Source organism: Nicotiana tabacum, chromosome 2 (genome assembly GCF_000715075.1).
Source record: "Nicotiana tabacum cultivar K326 chromosome 2, ASM71507v2, whole genome shotgun sequence".
Classification (NCBI taxonomy): domain Eukaryota; kingdom Viridiplantae; phylum Streptophyta; class Magnoliopsida; order Solanales; family Solanaceae; genus Nicotiana; species Nicotiana tabacum.
This window is the reverse complement of record NC_134081.1, coordinates 34,777,930-34,800,253: the sequence shown is the minus strand read 5'-3', so window position 1 is coordinate 34,800,253 and position 22,324 is coordinate 34,777,930. Positions and strand designations below refer to the sequence as shown.

At 36.6% G+C, this 22,324-nt stretch overlaps 1 long non-coding RNA gene and 1 pseudogene across 1 annotated transcript; both read left to right on the top strand.

Annotated features, from left to right (window-relative positions):
* Nucleotides 1-244: 244 nt before the first annotated feature.
* LOC107814530 (uncharacterized) lies at nt 245-4,853 on the top strand. Its single transcript, XR_001654567.2, has 3 exons — nt 245-512; nt 795-879; nt 4,613-4,853. It is a non-coding gene; the product is annotated as an uncharacterized LOC107814530 (long non-coding RNA).
* A 13,957-nt stretch (nt 4,854-18,810) lies between these two features.
* On the top strand, nt 18,811-21,862 carry LOC142166432 (uncharacterized; annotated as a pseudogene).
* Nucleotides 21,863-22,324: the final 462 nt, after the last annotated feature.

Genomic DNA, 22,324 nt, shown 5'->3' with positions numbered 1-22,324 from the left:
TCATAATAAAACTTTTATTACTTTTATACTCTGAAATATCAGGGTCGTTGATAAAACGAGCTAACAGCCCAGATTCATTCATGCATCTTAAACCAACCAAACACCCCAAAACCCTCATTCATTCCCAACCCTACACGGCCGCCTCTCTCTCCCAAATCTCTGTCTTTTTTCTCATCCCAACTGACCCCGTCAGCCACAAATCCTAGCACAAATTTATGCAAGGTCACAAATTCAAACTCCAAATCATTCAATTTTTTCCCTACATCCGCGAATCATGCAGATACTTCTGTTTTCATCACTAAAATTCAAAAGCCCTAATTTGAACCCTAGACTTAAATTGTGCTATTGAGAACCGTTTGTTATCCCACCGCTCTTTTAATTCTATGGCATGCATTACCATGTATTTGACTTCAATATCATTATTCTTTGTCCAGAGGTGAAACGCAGTGACGTATGGACATTGGGCTTTTTTTATGGGTCTTCGCGTTCAACGACCATCTCTTCATGCCCAGGTAAATCCATGTTACTTTTCCCCTCCGTTCTTCACCAATTTCACCTCTATTGCTATAATCATCTATGCCATCATGAATTTCTATTATCGATTTGAAATCTAACCAGAACCTTAAGGTTTTATCGGCACTATAAAAGGGGCATTCAGTGTCCTCACCAAATAGACATCTAATACGATCAGAAACACAAAAGGAAAGAACGAAAAGGATTAAAATTTGAGGTTTTCTCGCTTGTCCAGTAATGCTCTTTGATTTTATCCATTTTCTTTCTCTTTCATTATCCAGCGTGAGTTCAACTACTGTTGGTCTTGAGTTTGGATCCATAAACGGTTGTTGGATGTTCCCTACTTGGTTTGCTTCTCCATAGAAGGTCAGTACATACTGACCCCCCTCCCCCTTTACATTGGAATAATCGTTTGGTTCTGTATTTTCCTATTTTATTCTCTAATTGTTTGTGCTAGATATTAAAATTGTGTTTATCATGACTTGTCTTTCTATGATGTTCTCACTGTTAAGTTAGGGATTTCTTCATCTAGTTATGTTGTATTGTTATCAAGCCATGCTGTCAAATTCTATTCTTATCATCTGATTAATAAAAATGCTTCTATGCCGAGTAATGTTCTTATGGCCAGGCCTCTATGATTAGTTAAGGTAATCTCTATGTTGAGTTTGTGTATAGATATCCTCTGTTAGTAAAGTAACAATCATATATTCTTTATCATGTTAGCTGAACGAGTTGAATCATGTTCTTGAACATTTCTTTGTGTTTCTGTACCTCCATATCAACTTGATCCTTCTACTTGTGATATTGTACTGTTCCTACAAATGTTTTCCCTGAAGCCTATGTTTTTGACATGATAACTACCTGATAATTTTGTAGTTAATAACTTGCGCATTCTGCATATTCAATGGTCCATATATGGCTATTATTCTTAGACCCTGTTAAAGCTTCATTGATCTAGATCCTATATTGATGATGTTATATGTATTCTTTTCTGCTAACCAAGTAGTTGAGATAAAATTAGGTTGCTAAAAATTTTCTTGAGAACATTGTTAATACTTGCCAACACTAAGCCATTTGATACTTGTAATATTCTGCTGTTTTGATTAAGTTCTTACCTTTCATGCTATCTTGTTAGACTCTAAAAAGAAGCATGCTCATGTCATTATAGTAGAATGATCTCTATGTGCCCTCTGTGATAACTTGAAACCATGCAATGAACCTTGTTAATGTATTAGGAAAATTGCATTCATGACTGAACATAGTTTGATTAGGATAAAACTCTATAGTGAGTACTGACACTTTCCATCTGGTGACTGTTTGAGCTCTGTGAGACTTCTGTTGTTATGTTATAAACCTTTTACATCTGAGTCCACACCTGCCATTATTAATTTGGTTAAGTTCACAGAAAAACACATAATTTTAGTTTAAAGTTTGTATGCTTGCAATTATGTGTCACAATTCTGACCTTACTGTGGTGATACACTGTTTTGAGTTTATGAATATTGTTTGTCAAAAGGCTTGTCTCTGATGCTTAGAATGATCTCTTCTTATGACTCCAACTATTAGGCTTAGCCATGACTTCTCACAATCCTGATTCCTACATGTTTTTCATGTTAACCTGTATACAAACCATGTGTTGAGATTTGTTGAGATACTATACTAGTTTACATGCTCAACTGTTAGCCCAATATGTCATGTCTGTCTTGATAAGTTAAAGTGAATGTCACTCACCAGTTAGGCTTGGTCTTAACTATACTGAAGCCTTATCTTTTAAGTGCTCGTGCACTGTTCTTTTACCCTTAACCTATATAAAAGAACTTTGAGCATCAAACCTCTAGTGTCACTCACCAGTTAGGACCGGTTACCGGTTTCAAAATATCGGTTTTATCGGTTCCGTGCATGGCCGGTGAAAATTTGAACGGAACGGTTCCGGGCCTAAGGGGCCGGACCGGACCATTTTTTTTTTGTATTTTAATTTTTGTATAACTATCATAATTTATATTACGATAAATTAAAAATATAAAATATAAAAATAATCTTATAAAAAGAGTGTTAGAATAAATTTTAATGGCTTTAAAAGCCTTATATTTCAATATTTCATTAAAAATTTAAGATAATACATTAAAGACGGAAAAGAATTTAACTTATAATTTGCAAATTCTTTTTTTAATTCAAACTTGCAAATTAAAGTTTACATTTTACAATAACTAAATTAAAGAAAAAATAGTAAATTCAAATTTGAATTATTAAATATTAATCAAGAATTTCAAAGGTTTTGCATTGCCTTAGTAAGTTCTTCATAATCAATATAAACTTCTTGGCCATCTTCTGTAATGTTAAATTCAGATGGATTACCATGTGTTAATATATCTCCATGTTCCTCGTCTTCTGGTCTATCAACATCTTCTCGCCCCTGATTTCTTCGTTCCGATCTAATCCAATCTCTGAAACAAATAAATACTTCCAAAGTATTGCTTCCCAATGAATGGCGGGTGTGATCTAGTTGTTGTCTGGATTGACTAAATGCACTCTCTGATACAACAGTTGAAATTGGCACATTTAGCACGTCCCGAGCCATAGCGGAAAGAACAGAAAATTGCTTTTCATTCTCATGCCACAATCCCAACGGTGAAAATTCCTTTGTGCGAAGCTCTGTTTGCTTTTGCAAGTAGAATTAAAGTTCATCAATGTTCCTCCTACTGGTTTGAGTGAAAGTAAATGTAGACCAAATATTATAACCATCAAGGCCTTCATCTTCATCCATAGTAGCAGATGCAGTGCAAGTAGTACAATGCATAGTGGGATTAACATTACCTGCATTAATAGCAGCATCATCAATTATATTTGCATAATAATTATATAATTATTATAAATAATTATTTAGCTTGTTCATACAACAATATATATCTAGGGTTTCAGTTGGTCCAATCTTCATATAAGCATATAAAGCATTGATTAATTTGTGACAATTAGACATCTTAATAGAATGATTTAAAACAACACCAATTAAGTAAATAGGAGGAATTGGAAAGAAATATTTTTTAAATTTGCTTGCATTTTTTCAACAGCATCCTTATATTTTTTTTTCTTCTTAAATTCAGAGAGTAGAAATGAAATTTCAGCTATATGTACTAAAACCATAGTAACAGTAGAGTAATATGCTCCAGAAAACTCAACAGTAGCTGTATAAAATTTATGTAAAAATATAACAACATCATTAATGGCCTCCCAAGTATTAGTTGTTAACATACGGTTTGGATCGGTACAATGCGCATTAGCAACTTCAGTTATCGGCAATCTATATTTGTAGCAACATTTTTAAAAATAAGTATGTATAATTCCTAGTAACAATTTCATCTAGCATGAATCTAGGGTTAAGGTTATGTTTGGTACACTTAGTCTTAAATTCCCTAATTCTAGATTGTCTATTATTTTCTTGAATAACACCAACTTCTCTTCTAACATGAGTACCCCCAGTGAGCGCGGTCGACTTATAGCGCTTGGGCTGAAGAAGCCCCTCCGAAGTCTGTACACACCCCCAATGAGCGTAGATGATTATATATATTCAGGATGGACTTCCCAGGACATGGACTTGCCTTACTTACGATGATTATATATATATTCGGGATGGATTTTCCCAGGGCATAGACTTGCCTTACTTATTTATATTGTAATGAATTTAATTGGACATGGATCTTGTCCATCTCATTTGCATTTGGGGATAAATTACCCCAGGGCCGGATTGGCCTTATACGGTACTGGGTGACTGACTGTCAGTCGATGTGTATATATATACGGGTTGGAACACCCCTGGGCTGGATTGGCCATAAACTGTACCGAGTGACCGAATAATTTGTGACCAGTATTTACATGAGGTCTTTTTTTTTTACTGAGATGTCATATTCTTCATATCATGCAGTATTGATCTATTTCACTTGTACTGAGTTTAACTGTTAAATTTGAAAGTATGTCTACGTTTTGTACCATTATTTATACTGGACTGTACTTGCGGAGCTCGTCATTGCTTTCAGCCCAGAGGTTAGTCTTGTTACTTATTGAGTTAGTTGTACTCATACTACACTCTGCACTTCGTGTGCAGATCTAGGTGCTCCCGGATATGAAGACTGTTAGAATTCGAGGTTCTTTCCGTTGGAAACTATCAAGGTAGCTGCTTGAAGACCGCATACTTGATTCCCTTCATGTTTAATTATTGTACTGTTCTATATTTCAGACAGTGATTTTTTCCAGTCAGACTTTGTATTCATTTAGATGCTCATGTACTCAGTGACACCGGGTTTAAGAGTGTTTATATATGTATTTGTGAATTTTCTTCCGCTGAATTTAATCACTTTGATTTAAACATAAAAGATATGGGAGTTTATTGAGATTGTCGGCTTGCCTAGTATTGAGATAGGCGCTATCACGACAGATGAGATTTTGGGTTGTGATAAGTTGGTATCAGAGCTTTAGGTGACATAGGTCTCACAAGTCATGAGCAAGTTTAGTAGAGTCTTGCGGATCGGTACGGAGACGTCTGTACTTATCTTAGAGAGGCTGCCGAACCCTTAGGAAAATTTCACTTTCTTGTATTCTATCGTGCAGAATTGATTCAGCTTGAAACATAACTCTTTGAATTCCTTTCACGCATTCGTATGCGCACATGAGCGCTCGGTATTAGTTGTGCATCGCCGGCTTGTGATTCTATGGTCGATGTTTGAGATGTGGATTTTGTATTTTGGTGATGGGCCAGTCTGGAGGACTTGAGGCCAAGTTTAGACCGCAGCTTAGGCTCGGTAGCTTCAATTGTAACATGTACATTTTGACTCATATGTCCGGTAATGTCCCTATGAGTGGAATTTGTGGCTCGATGAGCGGTGGAAGTGACTATATGAAGAGTATGATGTGAATGTGGCATGTGTCGGATGGGTTAAATGTGACGAATAAAGTTTGCTTATGACTCAAGAGTTTGCTATTGGGTACTTGATTTGACGGATAGTCTCGAGTTGTGAGTGTATCGAAGGATCTTTCACGTTGTTAAATTGCAGGACAAATTAAATTCTCATGTCTTGTCAATGAGTTTGGACTTAAGAAGAGTAAGTGATTGTGTAGTAATTGTGGTTGCAAATGGGCATTTCTAATGTTGATGGCTCGAGGAAGATGATCTTCGAAAAGGCTTAGAGTCGGTAACAATTTATTAGTTCATGTACTACAGATACGCATTTTGATTTGATGCAACAGTTGGGGGGAATATTATGAGGGAAGACATGATAGGAAGTGTTTCGCGGTGGTTGAAGTACTAGCAGGTCAAGCAGGAGAAGTAGAGGTTGAGAAGTTGCTTAAAGGAGATGGTTTAACCGAAGTAAGAGTGGCAGATTAGCATATGGATTCTGTGGTAGGGTACTCGCGTGCCTTGGAAAAGTGTTAAACGGTTTGGAATCGTGATAGAATGTGATTTGGCCTACAGACTTTATTTGGAGTGATGGTTACTGTACAGAGAAAGATTGAATATGGCAGAAAGGAGTTTGTTTGAAATGAAGAGGGATGTGAAGATCTGATTATCATTTCAGGCGCAATCTGACTTGAGTTCGGAAGGTATTGGTTAACTTTCAGTTGATGTCAATAGGGAAAGTGCAGACTATACAAATGGTGGGCGAGCATGAGCTCAGGAGAATTTACGGATTACGTAGTCGTTGTACCCAATGCGACATCGTTGGAAGATGTCGGTAAGGAATTCCACAGGTGGGTTATCTCTTGTGAGCAATTAGCGGTAGCGTGATGTTGATGAAGCTTCTGCGAGGAATATAACTTGCTACCCGGTAAGAGGTCGAGTGTGTGACTGTGGCTGGTGATTCAGAATGTTCATGAAAAGCTTAACAAAAGACTTTGAGAAGTCTGGCGGGTTAACGGTGCGAGATTATGGTAATTGAAAAGGAGAAATCCTTGCGGGTTCTAAGTTTATATAATTGCAGCTTAAAGCTAAGTGGGGGAGCCTGATATTGACAATTTGATTTCATAGTTATGTGTTAAAATTTTAGTTTGTCGGAAACATACTTGTGGATCAGTTATGACTTGTAGAGATGGAGATCGAGGATGACTCGAGTAAGGAAATTCCTGAATGCGGGATATATGGCACTTTATAGAAATACGGAAATGATGGAATGCTTAAATTGTTATTCTAAAGAACGTAGTGCGCACGAAGTATGAATTTGACTGGTGGTGTTAAGGCATGGTTACTTCTTTGAGTGTTGATGTGCTAATGGGGCACATGTCTTTTGGCCCATTTGGGAGGTGTAATGTGAATTAGAACAAAAGGGGGCGACTCTCGAGAAAGTTCTAATGGATTCGGGATTAATATGTAACAATTGAGAATTTTTGGCAGATTTGTTTATGGCTAACTATGAGATTTAAGTTGGATGGTGTCGAGACTTGTGGCACTTTTGTGTAGCATTATGGATTTTTATATTTCGGTATCAGGAAGGTGAATGAAACGGCCTTAGACTAAAATAAGTTATTTTCAAAGTGAGTGTTTTGGTTGTGGTATTTATAGGAGTAATTATGATGTGGTGAGACTCTACAGATGTTTTGGTGGCAATATTTTTGGGTTTTGGTGACCTACATGGTTTGGTCAAGTTAGAGAAATTTAGTTCTAATAGCTTGATTATGTGCAGATGGATTTCAAAGTGTTCTTGATGGTTTCTACCATGGTTTGAACCGGATATTTTCTGCTGGTGTGGGAAACGCATTGTGTATTATGATTTCCTCCTGGAAGGAAGCAAGAGGAAGGTTTCTAACTAACCGGGTATGTAATTTGCTGGTGACTCAGAGTTAGTAATAGGATTCTTGTGCTTGTCATGTGATGGCATAATAGATGTGGTGTGTTGTGCGGAATTAGAATTTACATGTACAAGGTGACAGTTCAGTCTTGAAGAGGGGGTAACGAATGTTAGACAGCATGGTGAGTTTCAGATATTTAGATGAATGTTATAACTGCGCGGTAATCCCTGAGAAGGGTGTGCATTTTGAAAGGCGCATTGTGTTCTAACTTTCAGATGTCATCGGTATTGTGATACTCACCTAGGTAATAGGCTACTGATATATGAGTTATTGATATGTGGCACCGAGGAATTATGGAATTATTCCTAGTGGGATGAACGTGCATGAAGGATGTGATAGTTATGCGAGTGCTGGAGTTGTGATCAGTTACGATGGTTCATGTGTACTTATTTGATTGCTCATGTATAATATGCTTGGATTAGAGGCATGTGACCATGCCAGGAGGATTATATTTTTGGCACGTGAGTTGTCCGTGCAGGTCCAGATATTTATATTATTGGCACGTGAGGTGTCCGTACGGGTCCAGATATTGATACTATAGCACGTGAGTTGTCTGTGCGAGTGATGTTAATGTGAGCTCTAGAAGAGCTGGTTACTGTTACTAAATTTGTGTGTCTTGGTTCTACTATATATAATGAGCTTATAGCATTACAGTTGTAGTGGTTCTTGTTGAACTTGCAATACGGTTATCTTCTTTGAGACATCTCCCATATTTGGGTACACAGATTGTGCAGTTGTGGCTTGAGTTATATTGATGTGGCGTGTCTGGGGGACAGTTGTGTTTTACAATATAGGGTCATTGGACCTAGAATGGGTACTATCAGGCTTGATTATGGTATATTCGAGAGGTTAATATTGAAAGTCGGCTTAGGAGAGGATTATGGTTATAGTTAGGGCGAGAGAGCTCCATGACTTGTTGATCTGATAAGGGGTCATGAGATTTCTGTGTGTTTCTTTTATTATTAACAGCGTACGAATGTGTTGGGATGAGGTTTTGTTCGATATGGGGTTTAATGCTAGTACTTGGATGGTTTGGAGTAGTTACTGTGATCAGGAATAGTGCTACGAGCGGGCGAGTTATGTAATATGCTGGGTGATTATATCTGTGATTATAGTTATAGCTCGATGCAGCTTGTTCAGACTCATACAGTGTGTAAATGTAAGATTCGTGTGTTGAAAAGAAATTCCGAAGGTTGGGAATTGAATTCCAAGGTTTTTGGGCTAAAGCTAAATTAAGGATTTCCAGTTGTATTGTGTTGCCATGCCTATGTGTAATAGGGTGACGTGGGATCACCCCAGATACGCACGTGGTAAGATGGAATAGTGATTTGATGACTTGGAATAACTCTTGGCATGTTCGAGGACGAACGTATATTTAAGTGGGGGAGAATGTAACGACCCGGCCGGTCGTTTGGAGTATTACAGCCCTGTTCCCCCATTTACTACGCAATTTATGCCTTACAATTGATATATGACTTATCGGGTTAGTTGGTTCGGGTCCGGAAGGAATTCGGACTGAAATGAGACACTTAGTCTCATAATTAAAAATTTAAGATAGAAAAGTTGACCGGATGTGGACTTATGTGTAAATGACCTCAGATTCGAATTCTGATTATTCCAATAACTCCGTATGGTGATTTTGGACTTAAGATTGTGTCCGAAAAATTATTTGGAGGTCGGTAGAGGAATTAGGCTTGAAATGGAGAAAGTTGAATTTTTGGAAAGTTTGACCGGGGGTTGACTTTTTGATATCGAGGTCGAAATCTAATTCTGAAAATTTGAATAGCTCCGTTATGTCATTTATGACTTGTGTGCAAAATTTGAGGTCAATCGGACGTGATTTGATAGGTTCCGGAGTCGTTTGTAGAAATTTAAAAGTTCAAAGTTCATAGATTTTGATTAGGTGCGATTCGACGTTTGGATGTTATTTTATGTGATTTGAGGCCTCGAGTAGGTCCGTGTTATGTTATGGAATGTGTTGGTACATTTGGTTGATGTCCCGAGGGGCTTGGGTGTATATTTGGATCATTGGTTGAGAGATTAATAAAGTTAAGAAATTTGGGAGTTTGGCCATGGTCAATATCGAGTTAAGATGACCTCGCCCAATTTGGGAGTTTGGCAGAGTATTTCGGACCGCACATAAGAGTGCGGACCGAAACAGAAAAGTGTGGACCTCAAAGGAGGGGCGCGGACCGCACAACTCTGTCCGCGGCCGCACTCCAGGAAGTTCTGCAGATTCGCCGGTCCGACTTCGGAAGCTTATATCTTTTGATCTACAATGAATTTTGAAATGATTCACAAATGAAAGTTGTAGCCCTTCGTGTCTAGTTTCTAAAAAGGTATAGAAGTCATCATTTTGACATCTTTAGAGAAAGGTATGTCCAAAATACTAAGTTGTGGTAGTGTAATCACCAAAAGGTGCGACCGCAGGAGCTGGGATGCACGGTCGCGCTTGGAATTGTGTGGACCGCACATGGTGAGTTCAGAGAATGTGCTATATAACCTAGGTTTAGGTTATTATTTTATTTTTGGACTTTGGGATCTCGGTTTGAGACAATTTTTCGTGGGGTTTTCAAGAAATTTATCGGGGTAAGTGATTCTAACTCAGATTTGGTTAACATACATGAATATATCATTGTTTTCATCGTGTAATCAGTATTTTTAGATGGAAATTTGGAGAAAATTGTAGAAATTTCATAAAACGAATTTTTGGGAGTTGAACACCGATTCAGAGTCGAATTTGAGTGAAACTAGTATGGTTGAACTTGTAATTGAATGGGCTTACGGATTTTGTAACTTTTGTCGGGTTCTTAGACGTGGGCTCCACGTGCGATTTTTTAGCTAAATTTCAGATTTTTATGGAAAATTAGCATTTTCTTATCGAATTAATTCCAATGAATTTTATTGACTGTAACGAATCATTTGTGACTAGATTCGAGGCATTCGGAGGCCGATTTGCGAGGCAAGGGCATATCAGAGTAAAGAATTACACGGTTTGAGGTAAGTAACACTTATAAACTTGGTTCTGAGGGTATGAATCCCCGAATTTGGTATGATATAAATTGTTTGGAGGTGACACTCATGATAGGTAACGAGCATGTGGATGTGCACCATATAAATTGCGTCTTGAATAAATCCTGTGCAATTGTAAAGATTAAAGAATCATGTTATTACCTGAACATGTTAGAGAAATTGAGCCGAGGCTCCTATTAAAGATCATGTGTAGGCTACGTGCCGATATTTTGGGACCCATGGGGTCGTATTGCTGTTGAATTAATTGTTTCAAAAATATACATTTCATACTCAGTCGTATTCGTCCATTGTTCTGGATCGGGGCTGCCCGCCTGCAGTAGGCCTTATAGGCTTTATTATTATATGGATCGGGACTGCCTGCCTGCAGTAGGACATATTGGCTTTACATCACGCTTGGGCTGAAGGAGCCCCTCTGAGAGTCTGCATACCCCCCCAGTGAGCGCGGTCGACTTATAGCGCTTCGGCTGAAGGAGCCCCTCCGGAATCTGTACACACCCCCAATGAGCGTAGATGATTATATATATTCGGGATGGACTTCCCAGGGCATGGACTTGCCTTACTTACGATGATTATATATATATATATATATTCGGGATGGAGTCTTACTTACGATGATCATATATATATATATTCGGGATGGATTTTCCCAGGGCATGGACTTGCCTTACTTATTTATATTGTAATGAATTTACCTGGATATGGTTCTTGTCCGTCTCATTTGCATTTGGGGATAAATTACCCCAGGGCTTGATTGTCCTTATACTGTACTGAGTTACTGACTGTCAGTTGATGTGTATATATATACGGGTTGGAATACCCCTAGCTGGATTGGCCATAAACTGTACCGAGTGACCGAATAATTTGTGACCAGTATTTACATGAGGTCTTTTTTTTTTACTGAGATGTCATATTCTTCGTATCATGCAGTATTGATCTATTTCACTTGTACTGAGTTTAACTGTTAAATTTGAAAGCATGTCTACGTTTTGTACCATTATTTATACTGGATTGTACCTGCGGAGCTCGTCATTGCTTTCAGCCCAGAGGTTAGTCTTGTTATTTATTAAATTAGTTGTACTCATACTACACTCTTCACCTCGTGTGCAGATCCAGGTGCTCCCGAATACGATAGCTGTTAGAATTCAGAGTTCTTTCCATTTGAGACTATCAAGGTAGCTTCTTGAAGACCGCAGACTTGATTCCCTTAATGTTTACTTATTGTACTGTTCTATATTTCAGACATTGATTTTTACCAGTCAGACTTTGTATTCATTTAGATGCTCATGTACTTAGTGACACCGGGTTTTGGGAGTGTTTATATATGTATTTGTGAATTTTCTTCCGCTGAATTTAATCACTTTGTTTTTAAACATAAAAGATATGGATGTTTATTGAGATTGTCGGCTTGCCTTGTATTGAGATAGGCGCCATCATGACAGGTGAGATTTTGGATCGTGACAATTTTGTTTATGTCATTATGAAGAATATGGATAATCCTCAAATTATGTTTGGATCAAAGACCAATCATGAATATATTTGTGTAATTGATAGTAGAACAACTCATGTCGTATTCAAAGATCAGAAATGCTTTTCTTATTTGCATAAGGAAAAAGAAAATATTTCTACTATTTCTGGTAATATAAGTTTGATTGAAGGCTCCATAAGAGCTACTATATTTCTGTCTAAGGGAACAAAACTTATAATAGACAATGCATTATTCTCCTCCAAGTCCCGAAAAAACTTGTTGAGTTTATAGATATCCGCCGAAATGGGTATCATGTTGAGATGATAGATGAAATGAATATGGAATATCTTTGTATTACAAAGAATGTTTCGGGCCAGAAGTGCATTGTAGAAAAGTTACCAACTTTATCTTCTGGCTTATACTATTCAAAGATTAGTACAGTTGAAGCACACTCTATCATAAACCAGAAGTTTACTGATTCAAATATTTATGTGCTTTGGCATGGTTGTTTGTGCCATCTTGGATCAATAATGATGGGACGAATTATTGAAAATTCGATTGGGCATCCATTAAAGAACCTGAAGATTCTTACCAATAATGAATTTTCTTGTGATGCTTATTATCAAGGCAAAATGATCACTAGACAATCACCAATAAAGATTGGCATTGCATCCCTTGCCTTTTTAGAACATATACAAGGGGATATATGTGGACCTATTCACCCACCAAGTGGGTTGTTTAGATATTCTATGGTCCTAATAGATCCATCTTCAATATGGTCTCATGTGTGCCTACTATCATCTCGCAACTGGCGTTTGCAAAGCTATTAGCCCAAATAATTCGATTAAGGACATAATTCCCATATTATCCTATAAAGGCTAGTCGCCTTGATAATGCTGGAGAATTCTCATCTCAAGCTTTTGATGATTATTGTCTATCAGTTGGGATAAAAGTTGAACATCATGTAGCTTATGTTCATACTCAAAACGGCCTTGCAGAGTCATTGATTAAATGCCTGCAATTGATAGCAAGATCAATACTTATGAAAATAAAATTGCCCACTACTGTTTGGGGCCATGCTATCTTGAATGCAGCATCACTTATCCGTCCCAGACCGACACATTATAATAAATATTCTCCGTCACAATTAGTTTTTAATCATGAACCAAATATTGCCCATCTACGAATTTTTGGATGTGTTGTATATGTGCCAGTAGCACCACCACATCGAAGTAAGATGGGCCCGCACAGAAGGTTAGGAATATATGTTGGGTTTGAATCACCTTCTATTATTCGCTATCTTAAACTATTGACGGGAGATTTATTTACTGCTCGATTTGCAGATTGTCGATTTAATGAAACAAATTTTCCATAATTAGGGAGAGAGAAAAAGGAAATCAAAAGAGAAATCGTGTGAAAAGTTTCATCATTATCTCATTTTGATCCACGTACCCCTATATGTAACCAGGAGGTCCAGAAGATCATCCATTTACAAAATATAGCAAATCAAATGCCAGACACGTTTACTGATTTGAAAATGATAACTATGTCACATATCCCTACAGAGAATGTGCCTATACGAATTGATGTCCCAGCAGGACCATCTACTAGTATAAGAACTAGTGAACCTAAAGTACGCCTGAAGCATGGTAGGCCTTTGTCTAAGGATCGAAATCCTCAAAAAAGAAAATCGACAAATGATCAAAATGATAAAATAAAGGGATCTCCTAAAGAGACCCAAGATCTGATTAGTTCTGAGATCTGATTGGCCAAAAGGGCAAGAGGCAATTCAATCAGGGGGAGGATATAATTTTTTCTTATAATGTTGCACTTAACATTATGCAAGATAGTGAGAATTTTGAACCCCGATCTGTCGAAGAATGTCAACAAAGATCTGATTGGCCAAAAAGGCAAGGGGCAATACAATCAGAATTGAACGCACTTGCTAAAAGAGAGGTCTTTGGACCAGTAGTCCAAACACCTGCTGGTATAAAACCAGTTGGTCATAAATAGGTTTTTGTGCGAAAAAGGAATGAACAAAATAAAGTTGAAAGATACAAGGCTCGCCTTGTCGCACAAGGATTCTCACAACGACCTGGAGTTGATTATGAAGAAACATATTCACCCATTATGGATGCCATAACATTTCGATATCTCATCAGTTTAGCCTTACGTGAAAGGCTTGAAATATATATGATGGATGTGGTTATAGCTTATCTGTACGGGTCACTTGATAATGAGATTTACATGAAAATCCCTGAAGGATTTAAAATGCATGAAGCATATTTGAAATCTCGGGAAATGTATTCAATCAGATTACAAATATCTTTGTACGATTTAAAGCAATTTAGGCACATGTGGTATAATCGCCTTAGTGAATATTTGGTGAAAGAGGGTTACATAAATAATGTTATTAGTCCATGTATTTTTATAAAGAAAACGACATCAAAATTTATTATACTTGTTGTTTATGTTGATGACATAAATCTTGTTGGAACTTCAGAAGACCTCCAAAAGGCAATTGAATATTTTAAGAAAGAATTTGAGATGAAAGATCTTGGAAAGACAAAACTTTATCTTGGACTGCAAATTGAACATTTAGCAGACGAGATCTTTATGCATCAATCTGCCTATACAGAAAGGGTCTTAAAACGTTTTTACATGGACAAAGAGCACCTATTGAGTACTCCAATGGTTGTTCGATCACTTGAAGTGAATAAGGACCCGTTCCGACCTCTAGAAGAGGATGAGAAACTTTTTGGTCCTGAAGCACCCTATCTCAGTGCAATTGGTGCACTTATGTATCTTGCTAATTCTACAAGGCATGACATAGCATTTTCTGTTAATTTACTAGCAAGATATAGCTCTTCTCCTACTCGGAGACATTGGAATGGGATTAAGCATATTTTGCGATATTTAAAGGGAACTGTTGATATGGGTTTGTTTTATGCTAACAAAGGTAGTGCAGATCTTGTTGGTTATGCAGATGCAGGTTATTTATCTGATCCCCATAAAGCTCGATCTCAAACCGGGTACGTGTTTACATGTGGAGGTACTGTCATATCATGGCACTCCACAAAGCAGTCAATTGTTGCTACTTCTTCAAATCATGCTGAGATAATAGCTATTCATGAAGCAAGTAAGGAATGCGTATGGTTGAGATCGGTGATTCATTTTATTCAAGAAAAATGTGGTTTGGAGTGTGAAAAAAGATCCATAATTTTATACGAAGACAATGTTGTATGCATAGCCCAATTAAAGGGGGGATTTATAAAAGGAGATAGAACGAAGCATATTTCACCAAAATTATTCTACACACATGATCTTCAGAAAAATGGTGACATCGATGTGCAACAAATCCGTTCAAGTGACAATCCAATAGATTTGTTCATTAAATCTTTACTAACTTCAACTTTTGAGAAGATGGTATACAAGATTGGAATGCGGAGACTCAAATATTTGAAATAAGGTTTTCATCACGGGGATGATATACGCGTTGTACTCTTTTTTCCTTACTAAGCTTTTTCCCATAGGGTTTTCCTTGTAAGGTCTTTAATGAGGCATCTAGAAATGCGTATTACTAAATATGTGTACTCTTTTTCCTTCACTAGGATTTTTTCCATGGGATTTTTCCTAGTAAGGTTTTAACGAGGCACAATACCTTTTAATGAACATCTAAGGAGGAGTGTTATGAAAATAATTATATTGTGGATGTCTATTTATTACTCCGCTATAGATAATCTTCCTGAAGAAGATTATCCATTTAGTACTCTGTTGAAGTTTATCTACAAGCAGCTGATGCAGACAGGTTGCAAGCAGCTTAATGAAATGATTTGCAACAGCTTCTTATTAAACAGGTTGCAAGCAGCTCATGCAGACAGCTTACAAGCAGCTAAAGAAAAGCCTTGCAGGTGCTTCCTGAAAAGCCTCGCAGCTGCTTCCATTCTTCTATAAATAGAGGAGTTTTCAGTTCATTATGTACATAAGTTTGAAGTTTGAATAATATATCAGTTTCTCTCTATACTTATTTTTACTTTACAGTTTTTATTTTATAACAGGTCTTAGTTTTTGTCGCATTTTTTTCTTCTTTTTTGGGGGGCCCGTTGAGGGTTTTCTTTCTTTTGTTATTTTAATATAAATTCTTGTCTTGACCCAGATAGCTTTTGTATATATTATATAATAGCATAAATAGCCTTTGCAATTACATTCTGGTTCTGATCAATTATCGTTTGTATTTAGGTATCTCTTTCATAATATATTAATCTTTTATACCAAAGTATCCATTGATGAGATTATATATATATATATATATATATATATATATATAAATAAAGCAAATATCCTCACATTCCCTTTTCATATCTCTTCTACTTGGCACGTGTAGAATATTAAATTTTGGTTTTTAATATTCAAAAATTGCATGAATAGGGATTTCCCGCCAACAGTCTTCTCTTCCTATCACTTCACTTCATTCTAGAAATCTGATCTCAACGAAATTCACGGTTCGGCCGATTTTTTTGGTTCGACCGGTATTATGTCCACCCCTATGGATACCGGCCCACCATCAAGTCAAACAATCTTGCGGATATAGATCTGAGCCAGCTGCTCTAAAGAATAGGTAGTCAACCTGACCACAATCACCCATACCGCATCAAATTTTCTCTCAGTCTGTAGGAGTCCAACAACGAAGTCCATGGTAACAAGCTCCCATTTCCACTCGGGAATCTCAAGTCTCTGAAGCAAACCGCCCATCCTCTGATGTTCATACTTCAGCTGCTGATAGTTTAAGCACCGAGCTACGTACTCCACTATGTCTTTCTTTATTTTACTCCACTAATAGTGCTGCCTCAAATCTTGATACATCTTAGCGGCAGCTGGATGAATGGATTACCGCGCACTCAATCCATCCACATTGGGCACACATAACCGGCCCTGGATCTGCAACACACCATATTGTATTGTGTCCTTAAGGTAAAGCAAATGGGGGTCGTCATGTTGACGCTCTCTTATACGATCATATAGGGAAGATTGAGAATCCACGCAAGCAAGAACTCGACTGGGCTCTAAAACATCCAATCTAATAAACTGGTTGGCCAAGGCCTGAATATCCAAAGATAGTAGCCTCTCTATTGCTGATAGATATACTAAACTACCCAAACTCTTCGTCTTTCGGCTCAAGGCATCCACTACAAAAAAAATAGTGATTAGCGATGGATTTTAGCGACAATGTTTGTTTCGTCGCTGATTAACGACGATTTGGCTACAGAATAATAGTTTCGTTGTAAAAACAACCAAAAAATATTTAGTATCTAATATTGCGACGAAAGCAAAAATTTGTCGGTAATTATTGGTGTTAAATATTGGCGCCCTCAATTTACCTATGGATTTAGCGACAAAAGGTGAGTGACAAAATTTGTTTAATCACAGCGACGTATTTCGCAATGGAAAATCCATCTCTTGACTTAATTTATTTATCAAAATATTTTAAAACTCCTTGATACAGAAACTTCCGTCGCTAGTTTTTTAAAAAATATAGAAAAATAAAGTTATATCTGTATCTGTAGCTAATCTGTCGCTGATGACCACTTATGTTTTTTCCTAGGGCACAGATGTGCTAAAATACTTGGTCTCTTCTAAAACTAAAGAACACACACAAGAGAGCAAAATCAGTTGGGGGATAAACTGGGTAAGGTATTTCAAGAACAAGAGGAAAAATTAGTAGCCAACGTGAATCAAAGGTTTGTAGATGGCTTTGTTTCTTCTTCTCTTTCTTATGCTTAGTACTAATTTTGGGTACCAAAATAGATAAGCCACTAATTTGTATATATTATCAAGTATGTTTTCCTAAGAGATATTTTGTTAATATATGAAACTAACAGATTCTTTTGGTGGCCTAATTAATCTTCTCTTGCTTGTCTTCTTAATTTTTTGTCCAGATGTACAAAAAATTTCTTCACACAGCTTTATATAAATTTTGTATTAGAAATTTAATTTATGTTTTTTGTTTCATAGGATGCTTTCACCGCTTGTGATGATATGTGAAGCTCAGTTTCTTCTTAATTAACATCGCCGCCGCTTGTACGAGTAGTTAAATAAAGTTTAGGTAAACTCTCTCTACTTCTATCTCTCCCTCTCTCTCTGTGTATGTTTCTCTATATTTATCTAGAGATCTCTCTGTGCGACCAGTTCCAGGTGAGTAGCCAGTCAGTCTATTGTTGAAGAATGTGATGCTCAGCTGATGTTTCTCTACACCTACCTTCATGTTCATTTACAGCATTGTTATGGTGCTCATTCCATTGGACCTTTCATGTCTAATTGGTTGTTCCATTTCTTGCAGGGACCAAGCAAATTTATCTTATTTTTTATGTGCTTAAAAATATATTTACCCTATTTCCTTTCAAGTTAGCAGCATTGATTAACAAAATGTTTGAAAATCTTTAGTGGTACACAACTTTATGTTTCTTCTTCCACATAAAGAGGGTAAATACTATGCTAGTGTGTGGCAAGATCTGATGTCCACATCACACTGTAAGATTACTGTAAATTTTTCTGGTCTTCCTGCGTGAGAACGATTTACTACTTTGCTTTGGTTGGGTTCTCTTGGCTGAACTCGATGTGCCATCTAGCATAAGCTAATCTTTCTTCTTTGATACATCATTTGTGGAAAGTGTTATACCCTTTTTGTCAACTTCGGTACTAGTATTGTTTGACATCAAGGAAAAAGCTCGAATTTGTAATTCAAGGTGGTTAAAGATTTAAAATTTTAATCAACAATTAAAGGTGCAAAGTTTAATATGTGCGAGATTTGTTTCACAGCCAGTAGTAAAAAATAGTCGTTGTTTTATACTGGTTTAAGATCTTGGAAAATTAGCCATGATACCAATATTTTCTATTTGCAGGAATTTAATTCTTGACTTATACCAATTTATGACTCTAATTTGCTTACATGTATTTTATTTGTAGATATGACTCGAGGGAGAGGCAGAGATAGGATAGCTCGTGGAGGCAAGTCCTCGGTTAGGGGTAGGGGTAATTCTTCTATTCGTGCAAATATGCCTTTTGTTCCCGTTCCCATAATTAGTCCTCAACAAGGTGGTACGAGTTCTTCAGGTGGGCGAGATCACATAAACCAAGTACAAATATTAGCTCCTAGCAATACGACACCCGTTCAAATTTCAGGTCATGGTAGTACCCCAACCATCCATTATGAATCATCTCCTAATACACCTGATCAGAGTAACCCAATAGGTGATGACATATCTACTCAAAGCGACACAATCGGCGAAGATGAGTGCACCAGTAGTCGTGGGCAGCGGACACTTGTTACTCTTGCTCCTACAGGGTTAGTCCATGTTTTTACTATTAATTTTTTATATAGTATTTTTGATTTAGGCCTTCAACTATTGTCTTCAAATTTTTTGGGGTTAGAACTTAGTAGATTCTGCTCCAAGAATATATTTAATACTTTCAAGCAAGAACTTGATCCCAATGGAATCAATTGGAAAACTGTCTCTCACGAGATAAAAAAAAATTATTGGGGAGAATTCAAGGTATAACTTCTCATGGTATAATGAATTTAGAAAGTGTATTAACTGTTATAAATAAGATATTAATGTTATTACTTTATGAATTATTTTAGAAGAAATTCTATTGGGACTCTTCCATTGATTGTGCAGTGAGGAGCCAATGGGAGAGTAAGGCATCAATAAGGTACAAAGATTTCATTTGGAAAATGAAAACTAAAAAGGTTAGGCCAAGAGGTGTTCCAGAAGAAGTGTGGGAAAGTTGGGATCAACTTTGGAAAAATCCCGAGTGTGTTGAAAAGTCAGAAATAAATGCAAAGAATCATTATGGCGGTAGGAGTGGAGTCTCCACTGGGACTCACACAGGCGGCTCTATCTCCATTGGGGAGTATCACAAGAGACTTGTAAGTATATCATTTATGTGCTATCTAATAACCGATAGTATGCAAGTACAACTAATCACTGGTATGTGGTACATTACATGGTTCCATCTTACAAGTACATTTTGACTTGGATTAACGAAGTGAAAGACGATATTCCTTATTGGATACCAGAGAATATAGGAGCTTTCACTTGTAAATCTGTGTGGAAAAAACTAAGAAGAATTTGTAGATCTATCACTTCGCCCATACTACCTTATCACTAGCTATCTTTCTGCTTATTCTAATAACTGATTGCTATTATATATTCTAAATTACTACTACTGTTAATGTATTCCTGAACAAACTGCTTTAGAGTACCAACTTAATAATAACCTGAGTTTATTTACAGTTGATGTCTTTCTATCAAATAGTTTGAGGTCCCTTTGTGCTTCTTTCTCATGTTCCTTAGGTAGAATTTTATTAAGCTTCATTCTGGTGTTGCTAATACAATAGTCATCCCCATGTTCGAAAAATCTTCAATGTCATTTCCAAAGAAAATCACTCTTTGAAGGGAAGAATGAATTATTAATCTTACTTGACTGTTATTTTAGAGTATAGACTATAACTGTTGCCAATGTTATTTAGATGCAAAGGAAGAAAACTAATTACTACTACTTCTTACTGCTGCGACTGTTACTTATTTTAGAGTTTAAATTGTTGTTTCTCCATCATTTATTAGCTATCAAAAATTTTTAACTTTTGTTACTGCATAGAAACATCTCTAAAGAAGAAAAATACATTATATTTTGTATAGGCTGTTGAAAAGGGTCGAGACCCAACACCAAGTGAGATACATTTGTATGTCCATACACATGGGCATGATGGAAAATCTTTTCTTGATGAGATAGCTCGAATCGTGCATGTAAGTCCAATATTTTATAATCTTATTTACTACAATGTAAAAAGAGATGGTGAAGTTTCTCTCTATCAACGTGTTTACTTTGTGGCATTTAAAATGAAAATTTCAATATTTTTTTTATCTTTTCTGGCAACTACTATCCAATTTGAAATGGTACTTCTTCCTTGAGGTGGATTCCAAAATTAGTGTTCTGTAAGTGGCTTTTGCATTGTTTGTTGGTATAGCTAATGAATTTGGTACATCCAAAACCAAATTGCATCTAATGCTGCCAACAATAACGTATCTTTGGTTATGTGAATGAACTTTAGAATATAGTGGTTTAGAGTTCTGAGATATTTTATCTAAGAAAAACAAAGGGTGGAGCCATTAGCTCAATATTTTGGCTCCCTCTAAATTGATTTTAACGACTTGTTTCTGATAATTATTGGAGTGACAAAAACCAAATCAAGAAAGCATTGTTTTTCTTCTTTGTTATGCCATGGCAGAAGAAGATATCTATACCAAGGACGAGACTGTGGATAATCGGAATAAGCCTGCAAATAGGAAAAAAAACATGAACTTGGAAGGTTCTAGCTTAATTTTCCATTATTAGGATGTTGTAGATAAAGATTAGATTATAATTATAGTATCATATAATATTTTGTTGGGACTTTTGTCCTCCCATAGTTTTGTCCTTGCATATAGCAGCAAGTATGAAAAGTTGCATCCTCTCTGTTGGTTAATTAAATGCTCAACATTCTTGACTGTTTTAATTTCACTACTTGTTACACCTCTTTTACAGGAAAGATATCAGGAAATATTACGGGAACAAACACAAACTCAGTCTGATATTGATCAAATTAAAGCATATTATGAAACCGCGGGAGGGGAAAAGAAGAGGAGTATATAGTCTAGGATCTCAAGCAAAATGCTATTATGGGCCGAATCTTCGTGGCTCTTCTGGATCAGATCTTCATCATCAATACCACCTTCGAGTTCTCAATCAGCATCAATAGGGAATCTGGATGAGTTAGTGATGCATTTGATTCCTGAACTAACAGGGCGCATAGTTCTTGTGCTAACTGATCACATGCTTCCGGTATTGACTGAGCGGGTGCGTGAAATGATTTCTTCACCCTCACATCAGCCTACTTCTACTGACCACCCATCAGATGTGGTACCAACAGTTCATACTCCTACTACTGCTAATGTTCATGGGGTTCATCGATTTTAGATGATGACCTCAACCCCTAAACCTCGTATTTGGTAACATTTTTGTTTGAACTTGATTGTTGGTGTTAGGGATAATTAGAACTTAATTGTAATAGCTATATGCATTTTGATATCATTTTGGACCTTGAAGTATGTTTATTTATATGAACTTTAGCCATTATTAAGGATATCTAATAATTTACATTCAAAATGCATGAGTAGAGAAAATTTAAAATAATAAATAAAAAAGATCTAAAAGGGAAAAATATTGCGATAGATATTTTTCGTAACAGAAATAAATATATAAAATAATATAGCGACAGATTGGAATTGATGATTTTTGTCTCCAAAAGCAAAATGAAATGACTCAAAATATTTGGCGACGGATTAGCGACCGACTTTCCATCGCAAAAGTATACCAACGACGAAATGCATTATGAATTTAGCGACACAATTTGCTAATATGGCGATGGAAATTTTGTCG